At 52.1% G+C, this 23,169-nt stretch overlaps 1 protein-coding gene across 1 annotated transcript in view; it reads left to right on the plus strand.

Annotated features, from left to right (window-relative positions):
- Nucleotides 1-12,873: 12,873 nt before the first annotated feature.
- SLC29A1 (solute carrier family 29 member 1 (Augustine blood group)) overlaps nucleotides 12,874-23,169 on the plus strand; it is a 34,417-nt gene continuing 24,121 nt past the window's right edge. The window contains exon 1 of the mRNA XM_077813587.1: nucleotides 12,874-12,966. The gene's annotated coding sequence lies outside the window, so the exon portion shown is untranslated. The remainder of the gene's footprint in view (nucleotides 12,967-23,169) is intronic.

Consider the following 23,169-nt stretch of genomic DNA (forward strand, 5'->3'; position numbering starts at 1 on the left):
AAGCCCAGAACTTAGGTATGCTGTCAGTGTTACAGCCTGGCATTCCTGGTGGCAAAGCTGGGTCTGGGATGAGCTAAGGTCATGCCAGCCCTGAACCCAGACACTGATTTTGTTCTAGTGCTGCCAAGGAACGGGACATCTGATTGCAGCCGGGGAGGGTCGTCTCCCAGTCCCTTTCTCATCCTTTGGCTGTCAGGGCTGGCATTCAGCAGCTGGGACAAGCAGGTGATGAAAACACAGTGGTATAGTGCATCCTCCCAGGGGCAGTCTGGGTTCCTCTGGCACCCTGCTACACTGGGGCCATGTGCCGGCTTGGCAGGCCCTGGAGTGCAAGGTGCAGGGAGTAGCTACACAGGAGTGTGGCGCTGGATTTTGAAGGAGCAGCGCTCAGTGGGAATGGCTCATTCCGATTTTTAAAGCTCTGTAAGTGTGCCCAGAAGCCGAGGTGATGGGCACATTCTTTGAAATCTGTAAGAAGCCCCCATTTCTGGGGAGCTCATAGGCAGGGAGACAGTACTGCCATGCCAGCTACAGCGGCACCACCTGCACATGGGTGCTGGAGGGCGCAGATGGCACAGCTGCAGGTGCCATAAAATAGGGTTGTACATGCCGTCCTGTGGGTCAATGGGAGCGGGCATGGAGTCCTGAGCTGGGGAGAGCTGCCTTGGCGGGCAGGAATGGAGGTGCAGGGAGCTGTCCTGCAAGGGGAGCTACCATGCAGTCTCAGAGTGAGGGGGCCTCTGTGACAGCTCCCTCCCCCTGCGGAGGACTTGATCCTTCCCAGCTGTCCATCTCTCCCTCATTGTATTTGATGAGCCTGGCTGGCCTCCAGCAGCCACTCTCAGCAGAGAGCTCTGCTCCTTCTCAGCGCTCTGGCTCCAGCAGCCAAGGAGATGGCATTCACGTGCACTCGCTGAGGTGGTCTGTCAAGTCCGTGCTCTGCCAGTGCCCTGGGCGGGGGGCAGTGACGTGACCACTGGAATTCACTTGGGGCCTGACAGGCAAGGCGAAAAGGGCTTCCCTGTGGCTGAGGGGGCAGGGCCTGGGTAACGGGGTAAGGGTGATGAATGGGAGGTGGGCAGCCTCCAGCGGTTCATTCCCTCCGCACCTACCCCAGAGCAGCAGGAAGCTGGAAAACCCCATGGGCCCCATGTGAACAGGGGTCACTCCTGGAACCGCTCTACGAACACAAGCCCACGTTATACGTAAGGAGTTTGCTGGGGTCTCACTCGGTCCCTCCCAGGTGATGTATACGGGATCTCCTTTCCCCTGCACCCTGCTGTGAGCGTGTAATGCCTGAGGAGTCAGCCATGTGGGCACTGGGCACACTCTGCTCTCAGCACCACAGCAGCAGAGCTGTCCAGCCTCCCCCGCTTGGTGAAGTGGAGCCATTAGGTTTCAGAGTAACAGCCGTGTTAGTCTGTATTCGCAAAAAGAAAAGGAGTACTTGTGGCACCTTAGAGACTAACCAATTTATTTGAGCATAAGTATGCATCCGATGAAGTGAGCTGTAGCTCATGAAAGCTTATGCTCGAATAAATTGGTTAGTCTCTAAGGTGCCACAAGTACTCCTTTTCTTGGAGCCATTAGGTGGTTAATTATTACAGTAGGAGGGAGTGAAGGTGTGGCCTGCACTGGAGGGGACAGGAGCTGGGAAGAAGGGAATGTTAGAAGTGGAGGAGTGGCAAAGGGAGTGAAGGGTGCTGGGGGGGACTAAAGAAGGAGGTGTTAGGGGTAGGGGGATTGCAGGAAAGAGAGGGGCTGGGGAGGGAGGTACAGGAGAGGCTGCTGGCATGGGGAAGGGAAGTGGGGAAGGGGGACTGAAGAAGGAGCTACAGGAGAGGCTGCTGGCATGGGGGAGGGAGGTACAGGAGAGGCTGCTGGTGTGGGGGAGGGAAAGGGGGTTGGGGAGGGAGGTACAGGAGAGGCTGCTGGCATGGGGAAGGGAAGTGGGGAAGGGGGACTGAAGAAGGAGCTACAGGAGAGGCTGCTGGCTTGGGGGAGGGAGGTACAGGAGAGGCTGCTGGCATGGGGGAAGGAAAGGGGGTTGTGGAGGGAGCTACAGGAGAGGCTGCTGGCGTGGGGGAGGGAAGTAGGGAATGGGGGCTGGGAAGGAGGTACAGGAGAGGCTGCTGGCGTGGGGAAGGGAAGTGGGGAAGGGCGACTGGGGAGGGAGCTACAGGAGAGGCTGCTGGCATGGGAGAAGGAGGTGGGAAAAGATCACTTACAAAGCTGGCCTGTCCAGGAGACGGCACCATAGACAGCACTCTTGGCAGGGGGGCAGATGCTCCCCCATGGTCCTGTGAACTGGGTGGAGTGGAAAGCCCCCTACAGGCTGTGAGGGGGGGAAGCCATCAGCCTGTGCCCTGCTTCCTAAGAGAGTGAGTGGCCTTCCCCTCACATACATATAGGGGTGTCCTTCGGTCTAAATGAGTGTGGGAGGAGGGGTCTGGCCAGGAGCAAGGACTGTGTGATCCCAACAGTGTCAGCATTTAGGGGCCCTGCCTCCCAAAGCCTTTAACTCCCCCTCCTTCCCAGCTGTGCCAGACTGCCCTGGTGATTATACAGTGACCAGCAGCTCCCTGGAGCTGCAGTTTGGATTTAGCCTCATGTCATGCTAGTCCCACAGACCCAGCCCCCTCCCCCAGTCCACGGGGCACTAGACACCCCTGAGCCTGGCCCTGCTGTGGGGAGGCAGGTGGGCTGAGCTGCCCAAGGGGCTCCTCGCAGGGCTGCTGCCTGACTCACAGACAGTGTGGGTTTGTTTGTGCCTGCTGAGCCGGAAAGGCAGAGCCCACACCCCCGCTGCCCCTCCCAGGATAGCAGAGATGGCTAGAGTCCCACAAGGCCTCACCCAGAGGAGAGTGTCCGTGCCAGAGGGAAGGGACTAGGAGCTCAGGCCAGCATGGCAAGCACGGGGTTGGTATCGGTTAGTCTGTCTGAGCGCCCCGTCACTGGGCTTACTGCCTGGGGTGGCCTTCTGGGCACAACAGCCACTGTGACCCATTGCGTCTCCATATGCATCATCAGGGGCTTAGAGGCACAAGCAGGCTGCCTTGTCTATGCTCCTGGGGGGCACAGAAAGTGCTATCAGCCCCCAGAGGGTATCTGGGACGCGGTGAGCAGCCCTATCCGCATGCGGGAGGGAGGGCGTCAAAACAGTTGCTCTGCTTTTAGGAAGGGAATCATACGTACAGGTGCGTTCTGTCATTCCCCAGCAGAGGGCAGTCATCACATGCATTGGCATGGCCACTGAGCCCTGTGAAAATAGTTATTAGTTCTGACCCCTTCTACTGGAGCCAGGGCTGGGTCTAGGCCCCCACAATACAGCATGGACCTGACCCTGCCTGGCTCTTAGCTAGGAGCTGTGCAGTGATGGGGGAACCAGTGATAAAAGTATGAAAGGGAAACATGCGGGCTGTGTCTAGAGGACCTTCCCGGCACTTAGCTGTGAATTACCTCCCCAGAGAAGGAGGCCCTAGGCTGGACAGAGCCCTGGGGGATGTGCTGTAGGGTCTAATCCTGCCTTGCCCTCCTTGGGAGGGATTAGGTGGAATCTACTAAGGCATCTCCCATCTCTGACTTCTCTGCTGATTTGAAGCCTCACTTTTATCCACAGCCTGCTCTAGGCAGCTGCTTCTAGCAAAAGCTTATTGGAGAGACAATTGGAGTGGAACTGGACTGGCTTATGGCAGCTGGGCAGCCAGAATTCTCACCTGCTATCAGCAGCTTGTGCTGCGGCTTCTCAGCATTCAGCTAAAATAAATCTGTAGCCCTTGAGATTGTGAAGGAAAAACTTCAAATCATGACACAAATGTCAGCAATGCCTAAGTCTGCAGAGAGCCTGATACAGGTGCTCTAGGACATGTGAACTGCCCCCATTCTTCTCTGTGAGGTGTTAATTATGATCAAGGTGAGGAGCGTGTAAATGTCAGCCTTGTTAACTATTTCACTTCAGGTTGAATCATGCAAGAAAGGAGAGGGAAGATCACACTGAAGATCTGCACAGTCCACTATGAGTGATGATGCCAGTGAGTAGAACTCAAGCTGTGGGCAGAGCTTGGGAGAGGACTATGACATACTCTTCCCTGGAATACAAACCAGCCCGCAAAAAGAAACCAAGTTAGTTTCCCAGCTGTCCTGCCACCTCTTCCTCACTTTCTGTTCAAACACACAAGGGCCAACCTCTGCTTTGAGCTGTCATCCTCTGTCAAGGGGCTATTCAGTCAGCCAGCCAGTTCCCCCTGGCTCTTTCCCACGAAACCTCTAAGCTTTCACGTAATAGATGTGATGGTGGATTTGCCATGCCCATAGATCTCTGACCCAGCCTGGCAAAGTGAGGAGGTAAAAATAAAATAATGCATCACCCCTGCTCTGCACCCCATCCCCAGAACCTAAGGACACACCAGGCGGCTGCTGTTGTTTCTTCGGTTGGTGTTTTTTAATAGAGACACTCATATTGTTTATTTTTGTCTACAAATGAATCATCAGCAGATGTTAAAGTCACATTTTTAACCTAATTGCTAGGCCCCAGCTTGTGGGTTTATTTCCCATTGTCAGTAACTGGCTGGCAATTGAAATAGTTCCAGCGCCACTTGGGACAGCTGATTAAAACACACATGCCCCCTTCCCCTTTTTGATAAGAACAGCAGTGAAAAGGCAGTCATTTCCTGCATCTGTAGGGACATGCAGAGTGGGATTCTGCTCCAGATGCACCCTTTCATCATGGCTGTGCCCTCAGCCCCACTCCTTGCCACCCGCCACCCCTCTCTGTTTTTAATAAACTCTCTGTCGGTTTCTCAGCAGCTCCTGATTCTCAGCACTATTCATAGCTGGTGATTTAAGGGGCTGCTTCCAGCTTTGAGATGGGAAACATCTGTTACACCACTCAACCCATTTCTCCCAGAGCCAGGGCAAGGCTAGCATGTTCCAGTTTCAGGATCAGGGCAGGGGCCACTGCTGCAAACTAGTGTGTGATCCACTACAAGGCTCCAAAGCTGTGCAGGGCTTCAAGGAGGCAGCTGCCCTACACTGGATGTGGTAAGTGAGCACTCTAGCCCATCCAGCAGCTCTGTCCCCGCTACTGTCCTCCCTACTGCAGCATGGCCTGCTCTGCAGTGCACAACTGATGGTTGGTTAAGACCAGGTGTGCTTGGGAGACTAGATTCTGGGTCTCATGACTGGTAGTGAGGGATTAGCTCAGCAAGCTGGCTCCAGGTGTGCTAAGAGGGCCTGCGGGCCAGCGAGGGTTTCCCCAGTCCCAAGGATGCAGACCATGGCAGAGTGACTTGCATGGCTAGTTTTATGGTCTTGTTTTTGTGTTAATGAGACACTAATGACACAAGTCCTGTGCTTCTGCCTTTGCTCCTATAGAGCCCTTTGCAGCAGGGTGACCTCTTGGCATCCTGCCCATAGCTGCCAGGCCCGGGGAGCTTAGAACAGGAAATCCATTTGGAGAAAACCCTGAGTGGATTTGGTGACAACAGGTGCCAGGTTGGTCTCTGCAGACGGGTGGCCTCTACACACAGAGCCAGGGACTTGCCCAGGCCAGTGTAGTGGTCCTCAGCCCTGCTGTGCAGGGACCCTCTCTAGACAGGAGCTCCATCTTAGTGGTTCCTTGGCCTCTGCTGAGACTGCCAGCAAGTGGGCCAATAAGTGCCAAAAGTGATGGTGGTTTTTGTGTCATGGACACACGTCCCGCAGGAACTGGGCTGAGAATCCACCAACTCACATAGTTCACACGTGGGCCCTCGAACATCTGTCAGAAGAGGACAACTCAGTCACTGCTGACTGGAGCTGTAACTGGAATCAGCAGTAGCCTAGAGGATAAAGGCTCCTTGCCCCCAGACTCCTATGCTCTCCAGTACCTTCTAAACTGAGCTCTGTTTTGGAACAAAATGATGGAGGGGTGACCCCAGGACCTCTTGGTGCCAACTGGCAAAGGGCATGGGAACGCATAAGAGCTACAGGCTTGTGATTCCTCATTTGTAGGTGTCTATAGATCCTTGTCTCTGCTGCTCTTGTCTATACAGGGAAGGGGTGCTAGGCAGCCCCAGACTGTGTTACAACAGCAATACTAGATTTTGCCTGTGCATTAGGGAGCAAACAGTACTTCACTAGCAAGCAAAGTCTAGTAGCTAAAGCCGTTTGGAAGTCCAGATGCTTTTCCAGGCTCAGTAAGGGAATATTGTCATGTTATTAGAGCAGGAGACTGATACTTTAGAACTCCTGGGCTATGTTTCCAGTTCTGCCACTGACTCATTTGTGTGAGATTGGGCAAGACGTTTTAATCTCTCTGCACTTCAGTTTCTCCATCTGTAACCCCAGGATAGTGCTCGTACTCTACATGTTGTGGAAGGGTTGTGAGGGTTAGTTAATGAATGATTGTAAAGTATTTCAGATCTCCAGACAAAAGGTTCTGTATGGGTGCAAAGTGTAAAGGATTCTAAACAGACTGAGATCATACAAATATTGACCAGCTCTAGGGCCCTAGAAATCAAATATTGGCCAAGGGGAAAAATATAGACCCTGAGATTATCTGGTGTATTGCCCAATGCCTAGGGCAAATCCCATTTTCTGCTGCTGCCCTCGAAGACAGGTGTTTGTTTTTCTCCCTTTGGGTTTTGTTACTTAAGTAGAAGACACTGAATGGCTGAAAACAAATGAAGCTTTTGTTAAACTTTTTGCAGGAAATGGGATGTGTAAAAGGAGATCATGTAGCACATTTTTTATGGATTTTAAAAGAAATAACTGAAGGGGAAGGATACAAATGGCCCATTTGTGAGGAGTTTTCTGTCCATCGCTCCACACTTTGGAAAGTTTCAGAAGCTCCAGTGGGCTGCATCATGGTTCTGGTGCAAGCGGGGTTGGCTTGTAGCTGTGCCACCCTAGAAACAGTGCAGGGGGAGGTCTTAGAGAGGAACAGCGTCCTCTTTGCTTCCCCCTTGCTCCAGAATTGTTGCTGGCCTGTAGCAGAAGCAAATTGTGATGACACCATGAGGGTTCAGCTGTGTTAATGAGAACATTACAGGGGCTGGAGCCAATGCACTGCCCTGCCCCATCCATCAGGTCAGGAAGGAGTAGTGGGCACACAGCCCCCAGTTATGCCTGTGTATCTTCCCTAGGGAGGCTATGCAGGGATATAAGGGGGGCTCTTACTTCCCCTTAGACTCCAGGGCAGCAATTGTAATCCAGAACACAGTTTAGCTCAGTGTGCGGTAGCTATAATTTGTAAAGTTCTCAGTGCTGATTTCTGCACAAAGCCCTGGTTTTCTCCAGGATTGAGCAAAGGTATCTTAGGTTACTGTGGGTGTTTGTTCCTGCCAAATAGCTTAGACGCAGTGCTGTGATGGCGCGTGAATCTTTCTTTTTTTTTTTTTTTTTTTGGTCAGTGACTGAGATATTATTGGAAAGATATTTGGCAAGACTGTAGCTGCTCAAGTGGGGGCTCCTAGCTGCATGTGGATTAGGTGGAGTCACAGGATACAGGGTGATTCATCTGCCTTGTAATGAAAACCCTTCCACATGAACTGCAAGTCACTAATTACACTTCAGATCCAGGGCTACTTAACAGAATTAGCGTCACCTTCAAACGCACTCCTGTCTCGCACTGTGATGTGAGTTACACAACAAAGGCAGACGTGTTCGTAAATATCATTGAGTGGATGCTGCCCTGAAATGACTTTCAATTCACCTAATTGAGTGAAGCCTGCTTCAGTTCTGCCTTTGGCAGTTGCCAGAAGTTGTTGTTTGCTAGGTGGAGTTTAAAGAAGTAGCCCAACCATTTGGATTTCCATTCTTGGGTAAGTTCTCATAACAACATTGACTTGCCTACTTGCCTTGCAGTGCTGTTGTAGCTGTGTCGAGTCCAGGATATCAGAGAGACAAGTTGGGTGAGGTAATATCTTTTATTGGACCAACTTCTGTTGGTGAGAGAGACAAGCTTTTGAGCCACACAGAGCTCTACTTCAGGTGTAAGCTCGAAAGCTTGTCTCTCTCTCCAACAGAAGTTAGTCCAGTGGAAGATATTACCTCACCCAAGGCCCTGCTCCTGCAATTGGATCCACAGGGGCCAAGGGTTTGCCTGAACAGATCCAGTTGCAGGATCAGGGCCTCTCTGTGCATACAGTACTTTGAAAATAAAAACTGCTATATCCTTCTGTCATTTCCTACATTCTGCTGGGCTTGTGTCTTCTGGTGGCCACTGATGGCTGCTGTGCGATTTGGCACTAATGGATTTTAAGCTTAGAGACTCTACTGAAGGGAAATTTATTCCTGTGCTTGGAAGCTCCGGCGTCTCTTGCAGAGGTCTGTGAATGAATTAGATGATGTCTGTCGAGTACTTTGAAGCTTGAAAGCACTAAATACTATGTTGATTGTGAACTCTTTGGGGAACACAGTGGTATATAAACGTCCGGTCCTGAAGTAGAAACTTCCTATGACATCCTCCCAGATGGAGGTGGTGTCTCCCTTCCCCTTGCATTCTGACTGTCCACATCCCTGAGAGCACTCGCTTCCTGAAATTACAGGGGCACAAATAACAGCTTTGTGGATGACTTGCTCAGAGAGTTTGTGGAATCTACAGCAGATTGTTACCTTGGATTTTTGCTTCAGTTTACGGTTCTGAGCCCTGAGTGCACAGGTCTCAAGAGGACATGCGGGGCCTGATCTTCAGAGGGGCTGAGCACCCATAGACTTCAGTGAGACCTTCTGGTGCGTCTCAGACCCATTGCGCTTGAAACAGAAGGCATATTAAGTTAGAGATCATTAACTCTTAGGTTTGCTGAAGCGCAGGGGCAAGTCTCTGTCTGATCTTGTTTGTTTCTGGTGGTTTCTGAGTCTTATTTTAGGTTCTGTCTGTCTTTACTCCTACAGTAAGATTTTTCCCTGACAGAGTTCCCATCACTCAAGACATGTCAATTTAGAGGGGAGAAAGCTCTGAGAAGTAGGCTATAGGACAGGCTCCATACACTTCTGGCAAGATGGGCCTGAATTCTGCAGTGTGACCCCTTGATTCTGCAACATTCTGATGTAGCAGATGGGAGATTCGTTAAGAGCTTCATTTACATGACAGAAGAAGGCTTTGAATGACTTTGATTTGAAATGAATAATACCCTCAGATCAGCAGCCCCTGTGTTGTTTATGTTGATATTCAGTCTCAGAGTCAGTGCCTCGTTGAGGTGAATGGGGTGGTTCATTCCTCTCCGAGCTATTGTTTCCGGCCGTTTGCAGACTCAGGCGTCACTGCTTTGGTTACATTTGGATCATATTTTCAAGGCTTTTTTGCAACTGTAAGGGCTACAAACATTTTCTTTTTTTAAATTAAAGTGCAATGCTGGAGCATGATTCTTCAACCAGGGTTGGATTCTGGAACATATTCCACAGCTGCAGAAGTCTGACTACAGAGAGTAATCTTGCCCTGGGATATGGAGAGGCTGGGATCTACTGGAGGTTTTTCCATCTTTAATTTCTGTCACCATCTGAAGCTGACGAAAAGTCAGATGGGTTTTTTGTGTGTGTCTTAATAACATAAGATGGCTGCAATAGGAGGGATTTTGGGTAAGCAGTTGCAGTTTCCGTTTCCTGCCATTGCTGTTGGTTCTGGGTTCTTGTGACCACTGTTCCCTCTAAGCTGTGTGCATGTGTGCACGCACACAGATCCTAACCCCCCCACACACAGTGAAACACCGCGCACACAAAAATTTTCACAGAAGCGCAAAAATTTGCACAGAAGAAATTTTTTTGCGCACATGGCCTGTCAAAAATTAGAGGGAACGTTGCTTGTGACCTCATTGTCTAGTTGAGTTACACATAGGAAGGGGTGCTGTGTACTGAGAGCATATGATTACATTTGTGTGCTAATTTCCAGGGCACAAGCAGAGGTTGCTTTTAGTACAACGGTGTGTTTAGAGCCAATCTAATCAGTTTAATCACTGTATGTCAGCTGGAAATATGACTGATTGTGTTTGCTCTGATCAATGGTTGGCTTGGACTGGTTTGTGGTGAGACAAAGTAACTGACTTCTCTGATGCGTCCCCTATAAGATTTGATTTTTTTAAAAAAAAATCTAGATCTCACGGTTGCGAAGGTGACCCCAGTGGCAGGCCATCTTAGGGCTTGTCTACACTACCTGCTGGATCAGCAGTATAGACGCGATAAATCAATCACTGAGCACCCTCCAGTTGACTCCGGTACTCCACCAGAATGAGAAGTGCAAGCGGAGTCGACGGGAAAGCATCAGCTGTCGACTTACCACAGTGAAGACACTGCCGTAAGTAGATCTAAGTACGTCGACTTCAGCTACGCTATTCACGTAGTTGAAGTTGCGTATCTTAGGTCGACCCCACTCGGTAGTGTAGACAAGCCCTAAGTCTGCAGACAGGTGACTTGAAACAAACTTATAGATTAGATTGGCTCCTAGCTCTTTAGGAGTAATGACTGCCCTATGGATATGGGGTTAACCCTAATGATGATTGAATACAAGTATCTCTCTCTTGTGCATCCTGTAGGGTCAATCCCTACAATGGCAAAGAAAGAGGTGGACAAATTGGAAAGAGCCCAGAGGAGAGGGGGAAAAAAAATTGGTCAAAGGTTTGGAAAACCTGACTTATGTGGAAAGTTAAAAAACTTGGGCATGTTTAGTCTTGATAAAAGAAGATTGAGGGGGGACCTGGTAACAGTCTTCAAATATGTTAAGGGCTGTTAACAAGAGCACCTGTCCTCTTTATCTCCTTGACCTACCTGAAGGTAGGACAAGAAGTGCTTGACTTAATCTGCAGCAAGGGAGATTTAGGCTGGATAATAGGAAAAAGCTTTCTAACTATAAGGGTAGTTAAACTCTGTATTAGGTATCCAAGTGAGGCTGTGGAATCCCCATTACTGGAGGTTTTTTAATAACAGGTTAGACAAACACCTGTCGGGGAGGGTCTGGGTATACTTGGTCCTGCCTCAACACAGGGGGTGGACTGGATGATCTCTTGAGCTCCCTTCCCCTACACGTCTATGATTCTATAATGCATTTAGATTAGGTACTAAGTAGTGGTATTTCTAATGGGGATGGCTAACTCAGTTTAGGAATATACCTTTTTTTCTAGTTTAGACGTACCCTACGGGGCAAGCCTCAGCAGAACGGCCTTGCCTAGACTAGGTTTATGATGTGATGTTCACTTGCTGAAGTCTGACCTACACATATTTGGGTGGGGGCTGTGTTTTGTTTTACTAATATAGTTACACTGGTGCAACCCCTCCTGTGGATGTAGTTATGTTGGTGTAAAGGTGCCTTTTACCAGTATAGCTTATTCCCATAAGGAAGGGGAATACCTATCCCGGTCTGAAGCACATTTGTACACATCTAACTGTGTCACACTAGGAGGTTGCACTGCACTGACTGTACCAATATAGGTAAAGTTAGGTAAAGCTTTAGTCTCTCCGCCCTCCAACGTGTGCTAACGTCACACCTTTACTCCTAGTCTAGAGAAGGTCTGAGTCAGCATACGTGTTCCGGTGCTTTGGGAAATGTATTGCAACATGCACCCAGCCTGGGGACAGCCAACGTGGGACATCAGCCAGAAGCGGAACTGGTCTGATGAGGTAGGCAGAGACTCGCACCGGGGAGGTTGTGTGTAGGGAGTTGAGCTCCTTCAGTCCATGCCACTTGGTTTTGAAGAACGGTGTTCTGAAGCAGAGGAAGGATGGCTTATTTGTTCAAACACTGGCTTGGGAGCCAGGAATCCTCTGCCCCGACTCACCGTGTGACTTTACGCAAGTCATTGTCCCTCCTGTGTGCTATAGTTTCCCCATCTACAAGCTGAGGAGCAGGATCCTAAACCGTGCAGTGGGCCTGAAAAGCTGAATTCACTGATGTCTGTAAAGTACTTTGGGATCCTCACATGGAAGGGGCCAAAAATGGGCAATCATTATCGAGTGATGCTAGAACAGCTGTTCAGAGTAGCAGGGATTCTGAGAAGTAGGCCAGTTAGAAACAGTTCTGCTCCTGGTCCTGTGCATTCCTCTCCCTGACTGCTGCGTGCTGGGGACTACAACGAGAAAATAAGCTCTTTGCCCCTTTGGAGGCTTCTTGCTCCTCCGCATGGGGCTGCAGTGGGGGTGGCAGTGCTGTGACCCTCAGGATCCTGAGCTCAGCTGGGGAATAAGCCCAGGAGTAGCAGATGAGGGGGCAAAGAGCCTGTTTTCGTGCCAAATCCCCTGTGCAGCACACAATGAATGGAGAAGAGGAAGCCAGCTTGACTCCCAGCAGAATTTCTAGGAGGCGCCGGTGGCTCACGAGTTTCTGGAATGATAAATAAACCCTGGCATCTCCTGGCTCCTGCTGCCTGTTTAATAGGCACCCAGGACAGAGTGGGGTTTATTGAAGAGGAGAAGGGCTCTCTGCCAAGGGCTGTGGTGCCTGGCAGACAACTCAAGAGCCTTGTTAAGATTCATCCCCAGCCCCTAGCTTTGGAAATATCCATGACCCACTTTGGGCCCTGGGCTGGTTCCTGAGTGGAGGAGGCTGCACCTGGTGCCCTGCAGAGGGGAAGAGCAAGGAATGCTTTAGTGGGTGGGCATCAGAGAACAAGCGAGGGGGTGGTGCCTGCCAGAGTGGAAGGACTGCCGGTTGGGAGGAGGAGCAAGGGGATTGAACAGCTAGGGAGGGTGCGGGTACCAGCCACGAAGCGGAGAGGGACAGAGGAAGGTGCCAGCCTGGGGCAGAGGGAGGGTATCTGGGGAAGGAGAGGGTGGAGGGGAAGGTGCTGCGGGGTCAGTGAGGGCACCGGCCTGGGGCCGAGGGAACAGGGAGGGCTGAGCCTGGGGGAGGAGAGGAAGGAGGGTATGGGCGGAGCCGGAGCAGCTCGCTGGCTACATGTGGCTCCCTCCACCACCCAGGCAACCAGCAGCCGCAGCAGCAGCGCGGGAGCGGACTGAGAGCCCGTCGGAGTGTGGCCACGCGGAGCCGTCCCGGAGCAGGTGGGTGAGGCTGGGCCACCGACCCCCTTCCTGCGCCGCCGCCGCCGCACTGGGACAGGCGGGACATCAGCCGCTGGCGGCGGGGGGGCGGACTGCGCGCTCCGGGGAAGCAGAGTCCACCCCCCCGCCCCGCTCATCCCCTAGTAGGAGAGGAAGGGGCCCGATCCCGGTGGGGGGAGGGGGGTCTGACCCGCTTGCCTGGCTCGTGGGTAGGGGAGGCCGAGCTGCTCCTTGCCCAGCACATAGGTCCCCGGCACTAGCGACCGAGCAGCGGGGGTTGCGGGTCGGTGCCCCCTCCCCTCTCCTTCCCACAACCCGCTCCCCCGTCTCTCTCCTGCCAGCCACGTGTAAATCTGCTTCCTGCTGCTGTACGCAGATGCCTGGGGCACAGCCTGCCCCATTGCTGCTAGTCACCCCAGGAGCTTGTGGGGTAACAGAAGCAGGCACTGTTCCGGGTGTGGGCGTGTGTCCCAGTTCACCAACAGTGTCATCGCCTGAACGTCTCGGGCACAGGAATCTAGCAGCACCCAGTGGACTGGGCGTGGGTAGGGAGGTGCCAGTTGTCAGTTCCTTGGAGTAGGGCAGGTAAGTGGAATGTGTTAGGAGCGTGTTTTTCCCCAAAGCCAGGCAATGGTCGTTAATCCTTGCGGCACTGCTCCCTGTCCGAGGTGGGGCTGAATGTCCCTGTAATGATTACTGCTGGGGCAGCGGGTGGGAGATGGTGGTGGTGTCCCAACTGTGCCATGCAGCCTGGCCCAGGTGCTGGACTTTACCGTGTACCGCCGTGGCACTGGGCAGGGGTGGATGTCTTCAGTGCCCACGATGGGAGCGGCTGTTTGGGGCTGCTCATGTTGTTGCTCTTAGGTCAGTAGTACCCACCATTGTGTGTGGGGCGCTTTACAAACATGCGGGATTAAGGCAAGATCCCAGCCCCGAGGAATATACAGTCTGCCGTGGGCAGATCCAGCCCAATAAGGGTGTAGGCAGTGCTGGAGAGGAGAGCAGTGCTGGAAGGGGAGGTGGAAGAAGGAAGCTCCGAAGGAGGTTTGGTGTGTGGGACTAGGGAAGCTACTGTGTTCTGATGGCTGTGGGGAGCTAGAGCGCTCTCTTTGTAACCCCTTTGTGTCACATGGATTCAGTTTGGAAGGCTCTTGTGTAAGAGGAGCTGGAGGGTGGTCTGGGGTAGCTTCCTGTATCTGGCCCTGCTGTCTCGTCTCCTGCACTCCCCCTGGTTAGTGGCTGTAGGGGATGACCAAGGTAGGAATTGCTCTGAATGGGGTGACCAGACACCCCGGAAATTTTAGTGAGCATCTCTTTCTTTTCCTGAGAGTGACAACTGTATTAATAGTGAATCTGATAGGAGCAGGACCAGAGACCGCCACACACTGGACCCTGCTCCCACCCCTCCTTAGTAGACTTTATAGAAGCCAGATGGGGGTATCCCAACCTTGCTGGGCACTAGTGCCAGTTTAGCTGACTAAGATCTCAGTTGTACCAGCCATTGCCCACTCTCTGAGTGGGGCACCTTCCAGCTATGAGTTGGGGGTGATGGTGACCAGGCTCTGGGGTCGGCCCTGAGACTCATCATTGAGGTCCTGGGTAAATGAGTGTCGACCCCCAATCCCCCACCTGGCAGGTTCCCTTGGGTTAGAGGCATGCAAGTCATCCAAATGTCACAGCTGGGATATGCTTCCCTTTTCATCCTGAGCAGCAAGCTGCCTCCCTAGGCCTGTCCCTTGAGCTAGCTGGAGCAGACAGCTCCCTTATTGTCCAGGGTCTATGCCAAAACATGAAATCCCCAGTCCCTCTTGTGAAATCCCAGAACATGTAATCCTCTTGTCTCTGTGGCAGCAGCCAGCTCCTGCCCTAAATAGCTTTGAGTTTCTCAGAGCTTGTCTTCACTCGGTTAACTTGAGTCCTGTCCACACACCCACAACCCTGACTGGAGTGTGGCCCTTCAGGGGTATAAGTTAAAGCTTGAGTGAGCAAAACTCACCAGTCGCTAACGTGACCACTCTGTAATGCGGACGCAAGCTAGCTCCACCCAGGTGCTGCTAGTCCTCCAGTGCCTTCCCACGATTCACTGGGAAAGAATTCAAAGAGCGGCTTAGTTTACTGCAGCACAAGGAGCCATGGGAAACAGCTCCAGCAATCACAGGGCTAGTCTGCACTGCAAAGTTAGGTCGACCTAGCTAAGTCACTCAGGGGTTTGAAAAATTCACTCCCCTACGAGACGTATTGAAGTTGACCTAAGCCCTCGTGTAGACACTGCTAAGTCGACGGAAGAATTCTTCTGTACATCTAGCTACCGCCTCTCAGAGGGGTGGATTTACTGCAGTGATGGAAGAACGCTTCCCATCACTGCAGTAGTGTCTACATTACAGCGGTCTGACTGCAGTTGTGCTGTTGTAGGGTTTCTAATGTAGATGTACCCTTAGTGCTACATGCGAGTGAGTGCAGAGCCAGTGAAGACACAGCAGCTGGCATGTTATGTCATAGTGTGGCTGCTGTCACTCAAGCTAGGCCAACTTGAGAGGAGTAACTTGAGCATAGATCACACGAGTTAGCTCTGCAGGGAAGACAAACCTTCAGAAATGGGAGGGTGAGGAGTTGGGTGAGAAGGAATCTGCTTCAACCCACACAGCAGGGCTGGGATCCCAGGCACAGGAAGTGAGGAGCTTGGGTCTTGCAGGGTGTCCCTGCGCCTCCTCCCCTTACCAAGCTACTTAATGAGAGGAAGAATCCTACCATGAGGAATTAATGCTAGTACCTCATTATCTCCTGGGTGGAGGATGTTAATCAATTGGCTAGTGCTGGCGGGTTAGTATTATTGTTCAGTCACTTGAGGACTTGGCCTAGCCTGACCTTCCTCCTCACTGTGATTGCCTGGAAGCCAGAGCACACGGAGCAGGGCCTCCTACGTGCAGTCCAGAGTCTTCCACCTTCTGCAGTTAGCCCCACATCCTAGGTTGTCCAAGGAGGAGGAAGCTACTGGCTGTGACAGAAAGGGGAGCCTTCGGGGCTACAGACCCTGGGCTACCAAGGAGTTTGGGTGGCTGATGGGAACCTGAAAGCCCCAAGAGCCAGGAGCCAGATGGGCAAGGGATCAGCAAACCAGAACCCCGCCTGCTTTCTGTGGCACCCTCAGTGAAATGGAACCATCTCCCCAGAAAGCTTAGATTTAGACAAATAAGCATTCTGTGACAGAAAGCCAGTCCCATGGATAATTTCTGACCAGCTCTAGTTGGGAGTGAAGTTCACAAGGTGAGGAAACTGGGATGTGCAGAGGGAAGAGAGGAGAACACAAAGGCAGGAAAGAGGGAGAGAAACAAAGGAGGGTGGGGGAAAGAAAGAGAAATGAATCCGAGATAGTCATGGCTCTAAAGGGGAACGTGTTCTCCCACTGAGTGATGCTGTGCAAAGAACTGATCATCACACAGCTTGCTTAGTACATAAGGGCCTGTGCTCCCGTTGATCTTTGTGCAACCCATCCCTGGGAGAACACTGTCATAACCTCATACACCAGCCCAGAATTAAAATGGAGTTCAGCCTTCTCCGCAGTGAGTTAACACCTTTGCCATAGACCTTGCAGGCCGGCTCAGAATCTGAACTGCACCACCTTGTCTGGCTTCTCCAGCCGCTTGCACTGCTCCAGCTGGAGGTGTGCGCCAATGCCACACCCTGTTTAACAACAACAGGCAGAGCCCAGCTGTTTCCATCCACCCTGGAAGCCAGATAACACAGTGATGCTGCAGGACGGTCTAGTCCAGGGGTCGGCAACCTTTCAGAAGTGGTGTGCCGAGTCTTCATTGATTCACTCTAATTTAAGGTTTCGCGTGCCAGTAATACATATTAACATTTTTAAACGGTCTCTTTCTATAAGTCTATAATATATAACTAAACTATTGTTGTATATAAAGTAAATAAGGTTTTTAAAATGTTTAATGACAGGTTTCAGAGTAACAGCCGTGTTAGTCTGTATTCTCAAAAAGAAAAGGAGTACTTGTGGCACCTTAGAGACTAACCAATTTATTTGAGCATAAGCTTTCGTGAGCTACAGCTCACTTCATCGGATGCATACTGTGGAAAGTATAGAAGATCTTTTTATACACACAAAGCATGAAAAAATGGATGTTTACCACTACAAAAGGTTTTCTCTCCCCCCACCCCACTCTCCTGCTGGTAATAGCTTATCTAAAGTGATCACTCTCCTTACAATGTGTATGATAATCAAGGTGGGCCATTTCCAGCACAAATCCAGGAGAGTGGGTTGGTGGGGGGGAACCTGGATTTGTGCTGGAAATGGATGAAGGATGACACAACACTCTCACAAATCTTGGGAGACAGGCCAGTCCTTGCCTACAGACGGCCCCCCAACTTGAAGCAAATACTCACTAGCAACCACACACCACACAACAGAACCACTAACCCAGGAACCTATCCTTGCAACAAAGCCGGTTGCCAACTGTGCCCACATATCTTTTCAGGGGACACCTAATAACATCAGCCACACTGTCAGAGGCTCGTTCACTTGCACATCCACCAATGTGATATATGCCATCATGTGCCAGCAACGCCCCTCTGCCATGTACATTGGCCAAACTGGACAGTCTCTACATAAAAGAATAAATGGACACAAATCAGATGTCAAGAATTATAACATTCATAAACCAGTTGGAGAACACTTCAATCTCTCTGGTCACGCGATTACAGACATGAAAGTTGCAATATTACAACAGGAAAACTTCAAAACCAGACTCCAGCGAGAGACTGTTGAATTGGAATTCATTTGCAAATTGGATACAATTAACTTTAGGCTTGAATAGAGACTGGGAGTGGCTAAGTCATTATGCAAGGTAACCTATTTCCCCTTGTTTTTTCCTCCCCTCTCCCCCCCCCGACATTCTTGTTAAACCCTGGATTTGTGCTGGAAATGGCCCACCTTGATTATTATACACATTGTAAGGAGAGTGATCACTTTAGATAAGCTATTACCAGCAGGACAGTGGGGTGGGCGGAGAGAAAACCTTTTGTAGTGGTAAACACCCATTTTTTCATGGTTTGTGTGTATAAAAAGATCTTCTATACTTTCCACAGTATGCATCCGATTATTTGAGCATAAGCTTTCGTGAGCTACAGCTCACTTCAATTGGTTAATCTCTAAGGTGCCACAAGTACTCCTTTTCTTTTTAAAATGTTTAAGCTTCATTTAAAATTAAATTAAAATGCAGAACCCCCCGGACCGGTGGCCAGGACCCAGGCAGTGTGAGTGCCACGCATGCCATAGGTTGCCTACCCCTGGTCTAGTCCCTACCATTGGATGGAACAGAAGCTTTCTGTTCCACGGGCCTGTCTTCCAAAACAGCTCACCCTGAGATCCCCATCCAGAGGAGTTGGAGATTCTCCCAGGGGCCTCTGGATTTGCTGCAGCATGTCTCTATCTCCCCACACCAGCCTGTGGTAGAGATTCCCTAGGGAAGCAACGGACACTCCATCCTGTGAGACACTTATAACTCTTCTCCAGGGGGATTTTTCCATGTCTAGACCGTAGAGACACATCCTGGCCCCCTCTCCCTGGTCTGTGCTGAGCTGGGAGCACAGGAGAGCTGCCAGTTCTGGTTTTCAACCAGCCGTGTCTGGTTCTGGCACCAGGTTGAAGGAAACGCCTTTGTCTCTTCCTAGAATGTCTTACATCAGAATCCAGTTGTGGGTTCGATGCCATTTCTGGTGAAGCCAGCTGCTGTGGTACTCCCATGGTATTGCTCTGTGAATTACGCAGGGATTTTATTCTTTTTGGACAGCCTAGTGCTATAGGATCTCCCATCCCCTATTTGGTGTGCCTGCAAGAAGTCTGCAGCTCTCTCTCACAGTCACAACCCCATCAGCTCTCAGAAGCTAAGGAGTGCTCGCTGAAGGCGGAGGAGGACTCATGGGCATGACTCTGTATGGGGCAGGCTTTCTCAAAGTATGGAACTCCATATCCTAGTGTATGTTAGGGCATGCCATGCTGCCAAGGGGCCTGACTGTTTGTGCTTATTAAAGATCTCAAGGCACTTCTGGCAAGAAGAGGAGCATTATTAACCTTGCTGTTTTGCCCACACTGAAATTCAGGCAATTCAGCTTGGTCTCTCGAAAATGTCTCTTCCAGTGCTGGTTGTAAATGGGACTCTCCTTCATTGCCTGTTGTGCTGTGTGTTCTTAAACACTGCCGATCCCCCTATCCCCAGTGGTGGCAGGAAAGGAGGTGGTTGCTGGGTGCACCGCTGGTAAAGCTTGTTGGGAATGGATGCTACTGTTACCCCAGCTGGGTAGAGGGAGCGGTGCCTCTCTGAAGCCTGCTCAGGGTGGTGGCTAGTTGGGCTGGTGTCTCTTCCTGGGCAGAGGGAGGGGAGGTTGCAGGCACAGATTGCTCCTCCCTGCTCTTTCACCAGGCTCTACATCGGGGCTTGCTCAGCCTCAGCTCATGCAGACTCTCCTCTTCCCTTCCAACCTTCCCTCTCCTCTCTGCGGTGGATGCTGGGTCTGAAGGGCAGAGAGAGATTTCTCCTTTTAGAGTTGTGAGCCCAGAGAGGGGCTCTGTCTGGGGAGTGAGGGGATGGCCAGCCCCAGTGCTAGGGCCTCACTATCAATTCCATTTGATGGGCCCCTCTGATGCTGATGTAGCTGCAGCCTGGTGCAGAATGTAGCTTCTGCCAGTAGCTGCTGACACCAGCCAAACCTTCAACTCCCTGTATTGGGTACATCCTCCAGGAACTGACTTCCAGATAACTGGAGTACTCTTGAGACAGTGAGAGAGCAGCCTGGTCTGGGGGGCAGAGCACAGGAAATGGATCCAGGAACTGCTGATTCTTTAGCCTGGCTCTGGCACCTTCTCCCTTTGTGGCTCTAGTACAGTCTTTGTTTCTCCTCTTCTCCCATAAAGTACAATCCAGACCTTTCGACTGAGGCATCTCCTCATCCCAGCCCTGTCTAGACAGACACTGGCCAATCGCCGTGTGAGCCAGTTTCCTTTCTAGGCTGGAGTCAAAGCCCCCGTGGGGTCTTTGTAGAAAGGGTAGTCCACCCTAACATGACTTTGGTGCATGCTGGAGGGGGATCAGTTCTTGGTGCTCTTCCAGGACCAGCCAACTGAAAAGCGTGATGATCTCATTGGTGTGGCTGGCCCCTTCTTCTCTGTTCTTCCCGGCACCCCCTGTCACACCAGTGGGGCTGCCATGATGCAGTAGATAGCAGGATTCCGCACTGGCTTTGGAGCAGTCATGATCTTTGGGCAAAGGCCAGACCTGAAGTGGGGAGCGAGCTGAGCCATTTCTGATTCTCCCATTGCTTGGGGGGGATACTGGGCCCCATCCCTTCCTGTCAGTTACTCTCCGCTGTAAACCCTATGTCTGGGTCTGAAAGGAACTTTCAATAGAGATAAACTCCAGCCCTACTACATCACTTTGCTGTCTAAACAAAGACAATAACCTCCTGGTGGCTCGCACAGGCGCATGTGCCAGAAAGCTATTAATTAGGCAGGGTTCTGCCAATGGGCCCTTTATCAGTCATCCCAGGCCACAAACATTCCAACACGTATAGACACTAAAGACTCTGGGACAGGCTCTAGTGAGACTCTGAGCCATCTCTAGGTGGGTCAGCCTGCACCCAGGGAGGGGCTGGCCTGCTCAGGCCCCCTCCTCAGAACGGAGGGGCTCATGGCCTTGCAGCTGTGCCTCTGGCTAGTAATGCCTCCCTCCTGTGGGCGATGTTGGTGGAGACAGAGTCCCCACCTTAAAGAGCTTTTTAGCAAATAGTGCCATGGTGTTCAGCTGCTCTCACTGAGCTGTGGGTGTGCCTGCTGAGTCAAGGGCCAGGGCCTGACTTCAGAGGAGTGAGCACCCGCAGCTCCAGTTAAAGTACATGGGAGCTGTGGGTGCACCCCGGCCAATCCATCCCCAGCTGTCCCAGGTTGGGAACCCAGAACTTAGGGACATGTGCTGCCCCAGCTGGTCCTTGACTGACAGCCAGTAGTGGAGGTCTGCATGAGGGTGTCTAGTTGCAGGGGGACAGGTTACCCGCTCTGCCCTGGCCAAGCAACAGGCATCTCATCATTTGTATTGCAGAGCTATCTACGGCCCCACTCAAGGTCAGGGTCTCATTGCGCTAAACACAGGGACACGCCCTACCGCCTCTCGACTGCTCACAGTGACCCTGCTGGTCCTTGTGCTTGTCCCATCTTGCCCTGTGTGCCTAGGGGTGGGGGGAGACTTCCTGGGAGTTGCTCATGGGTGTGATTGTGTTGAAGGGGTGGAGCTAGCATTCCAGCCAGCCCCCTTGCTGTGGGTAGTGCCCATGGCATTGGTACTTGGCTGCATTGCACGTGAGCTCTCTCAGCCATGGGGTTTGAAGATCAGCATCTCCTGGGGCTACCCGATCCTTGGGGGGGGGGGGGGGGGGCAGGGCTCTGCCCCATCATTGTGAGTTGCCTGCAGCATGGGAGGATGTGGCCTGCAAGGCCAGGGATCCCCCTCAGCCGGTGGGGGAATGTCGGGGCCATTTTGGGGAGGGCATGTTAGTGGGAAAGCCTCCCCAACCTAATTCCAGCTATGTGGCTGGGGTGAGGAGACCTGGCCACAGCATCACTCCCACTCTCCATTTGCTCCTTGGAGCCATGCCTGTGCCAGGGACACCCCTGCTCCAGCCATGTGACAGACACCTCTCTGGTCGTGGAGAATGGGGAGCGAATGGCCCCTTAGCATCAGGCTGTTACCCCAAGGTCCAGTGCAGAGAAACTCCTGTTTAGCCTGTAGCAGAGTTTGGGGGATGTAACTCAGGGTGCAAAGTGGAGAGCTGACGGGAGAGGGTTAGTGCAGTGCACTGGCCTTCCATCTCTGCAGAGCTGGGTTCCCAGTCTGACTCAGGTCACAAGTGAGATGAGTTTGCAGAGCTCAGCCTATCCTTCCCCCATCCACCCACCCTTCTCACTAGCCCAGCTGATATAATCAATAGTCTGCCTGGAGAGTGTGAGTGAAAGTAGGACGGTGGGAGAGAGCAGCTCCGATCTGAGGGGCAGCAGCCGAGCTAGAGGGCCACCCCATGTAGCACCTGCCCATCCCTTCCCTGGCACTGAAGCCTCATGCCCCTGCCCACCTGATGAGGCCGAGCTAGCAACCAATCCCGGGTAGCCTCTTTCAAATGCAGCCGACCGCCAGGGCATGGAGCCTGGGACTCAGGGCACCTGAGTTCTCCCTCCACTGACCTGCAGAGCCCTTGAGCAAGTCACGTCGCTTTCCTGCATCCGTCTCCCAGCTGTAAAAGGGAGAGAATACTTTGACCCCCTTTGGAAAGTGCTAGCAGATCTGCTGCTGGAGAGCGTTAGGGATTGGTACTAAAGCTGCACCACTTCAGCGTCCCTGAGCAGGGCCAAGCATTTCCCCAGGCCCACGGTTCTCCTGCCTCTGCCTCTCTCCCTGCCCCACTTCCCATGGTGGGGATAACACAGGCATGTCCCTTTCCCTCTCAGAGCACCGGCTCTGGCCCTGCTCTGCCTCTGTCTGGTAGAGAGGGAGGGGCCAGTTGCCCTCTGGGGGCTGGGACCCAAAATAGTTACTGCATTTCTGTCATGCCCATACTAAGAACTGGCCATGACTGATGGAGAGGGCAGAAAATCCCAGCCTCGTTGCCACCGGACATCCCGCTGGGAACAGCAGGCAGCTGGTTGAGCTGAGCAGCAAGCCTAGCTCCTAGTGAGGCTGCCAATCCTAAGGAAGAGCCCCACAGGCCCCCCCCCCCATAAATCTTTGCAACTTGGGGAAATGGTAATGGTCAGCCCACGGAACATTTTGTTCGGTTTTGGCTGCATTTCCCCCTCCACCTCTAAATTGGAACCAGCTGCAAGTCTCATTTGGGCTCCCCAGCCTAGCAGCCTCCTAAAAATAGCTAAGCAGGAGCAGCTGAATAGTAGAAATAGCTGAGTGGAAGCTACACCTTCACCAAGCAGTGGGAGAGGAGCTGCATAAGTGCAGCAGCCCCAAGCTCTGCAAGCGGCCCCTTGCCCTCAGGGTCAGGGCAACCCTCACTCTGTATTTCCCCAGGGAGTCGGGGTCTAACCTGCTGTGGGCAGCTAAGGCTTGGGGGTGAATTACAGGGCTAAACCAGCAACAGGCCAGAGTTGGGGAGCACAGAGGGTGAGCACCTGGGAGAGGCTGCTGGCTGCCCTAGGCT

The sequence above is a fragment of the Eretmochelys imbricata genome, chromosome 3, assembly GCF_965152235.1.
Source record: "Eretmochelys imbricata isolate rEreImb1 chromosome 3, rEreImb1.hap1, whole genome shotgun sequence".
Lineage (NCBI taxonomy): Eukaryota > Metazoa > Chordata > Testudines > Cheloniidae > Eretmochelys > Eretmochelys imbricata.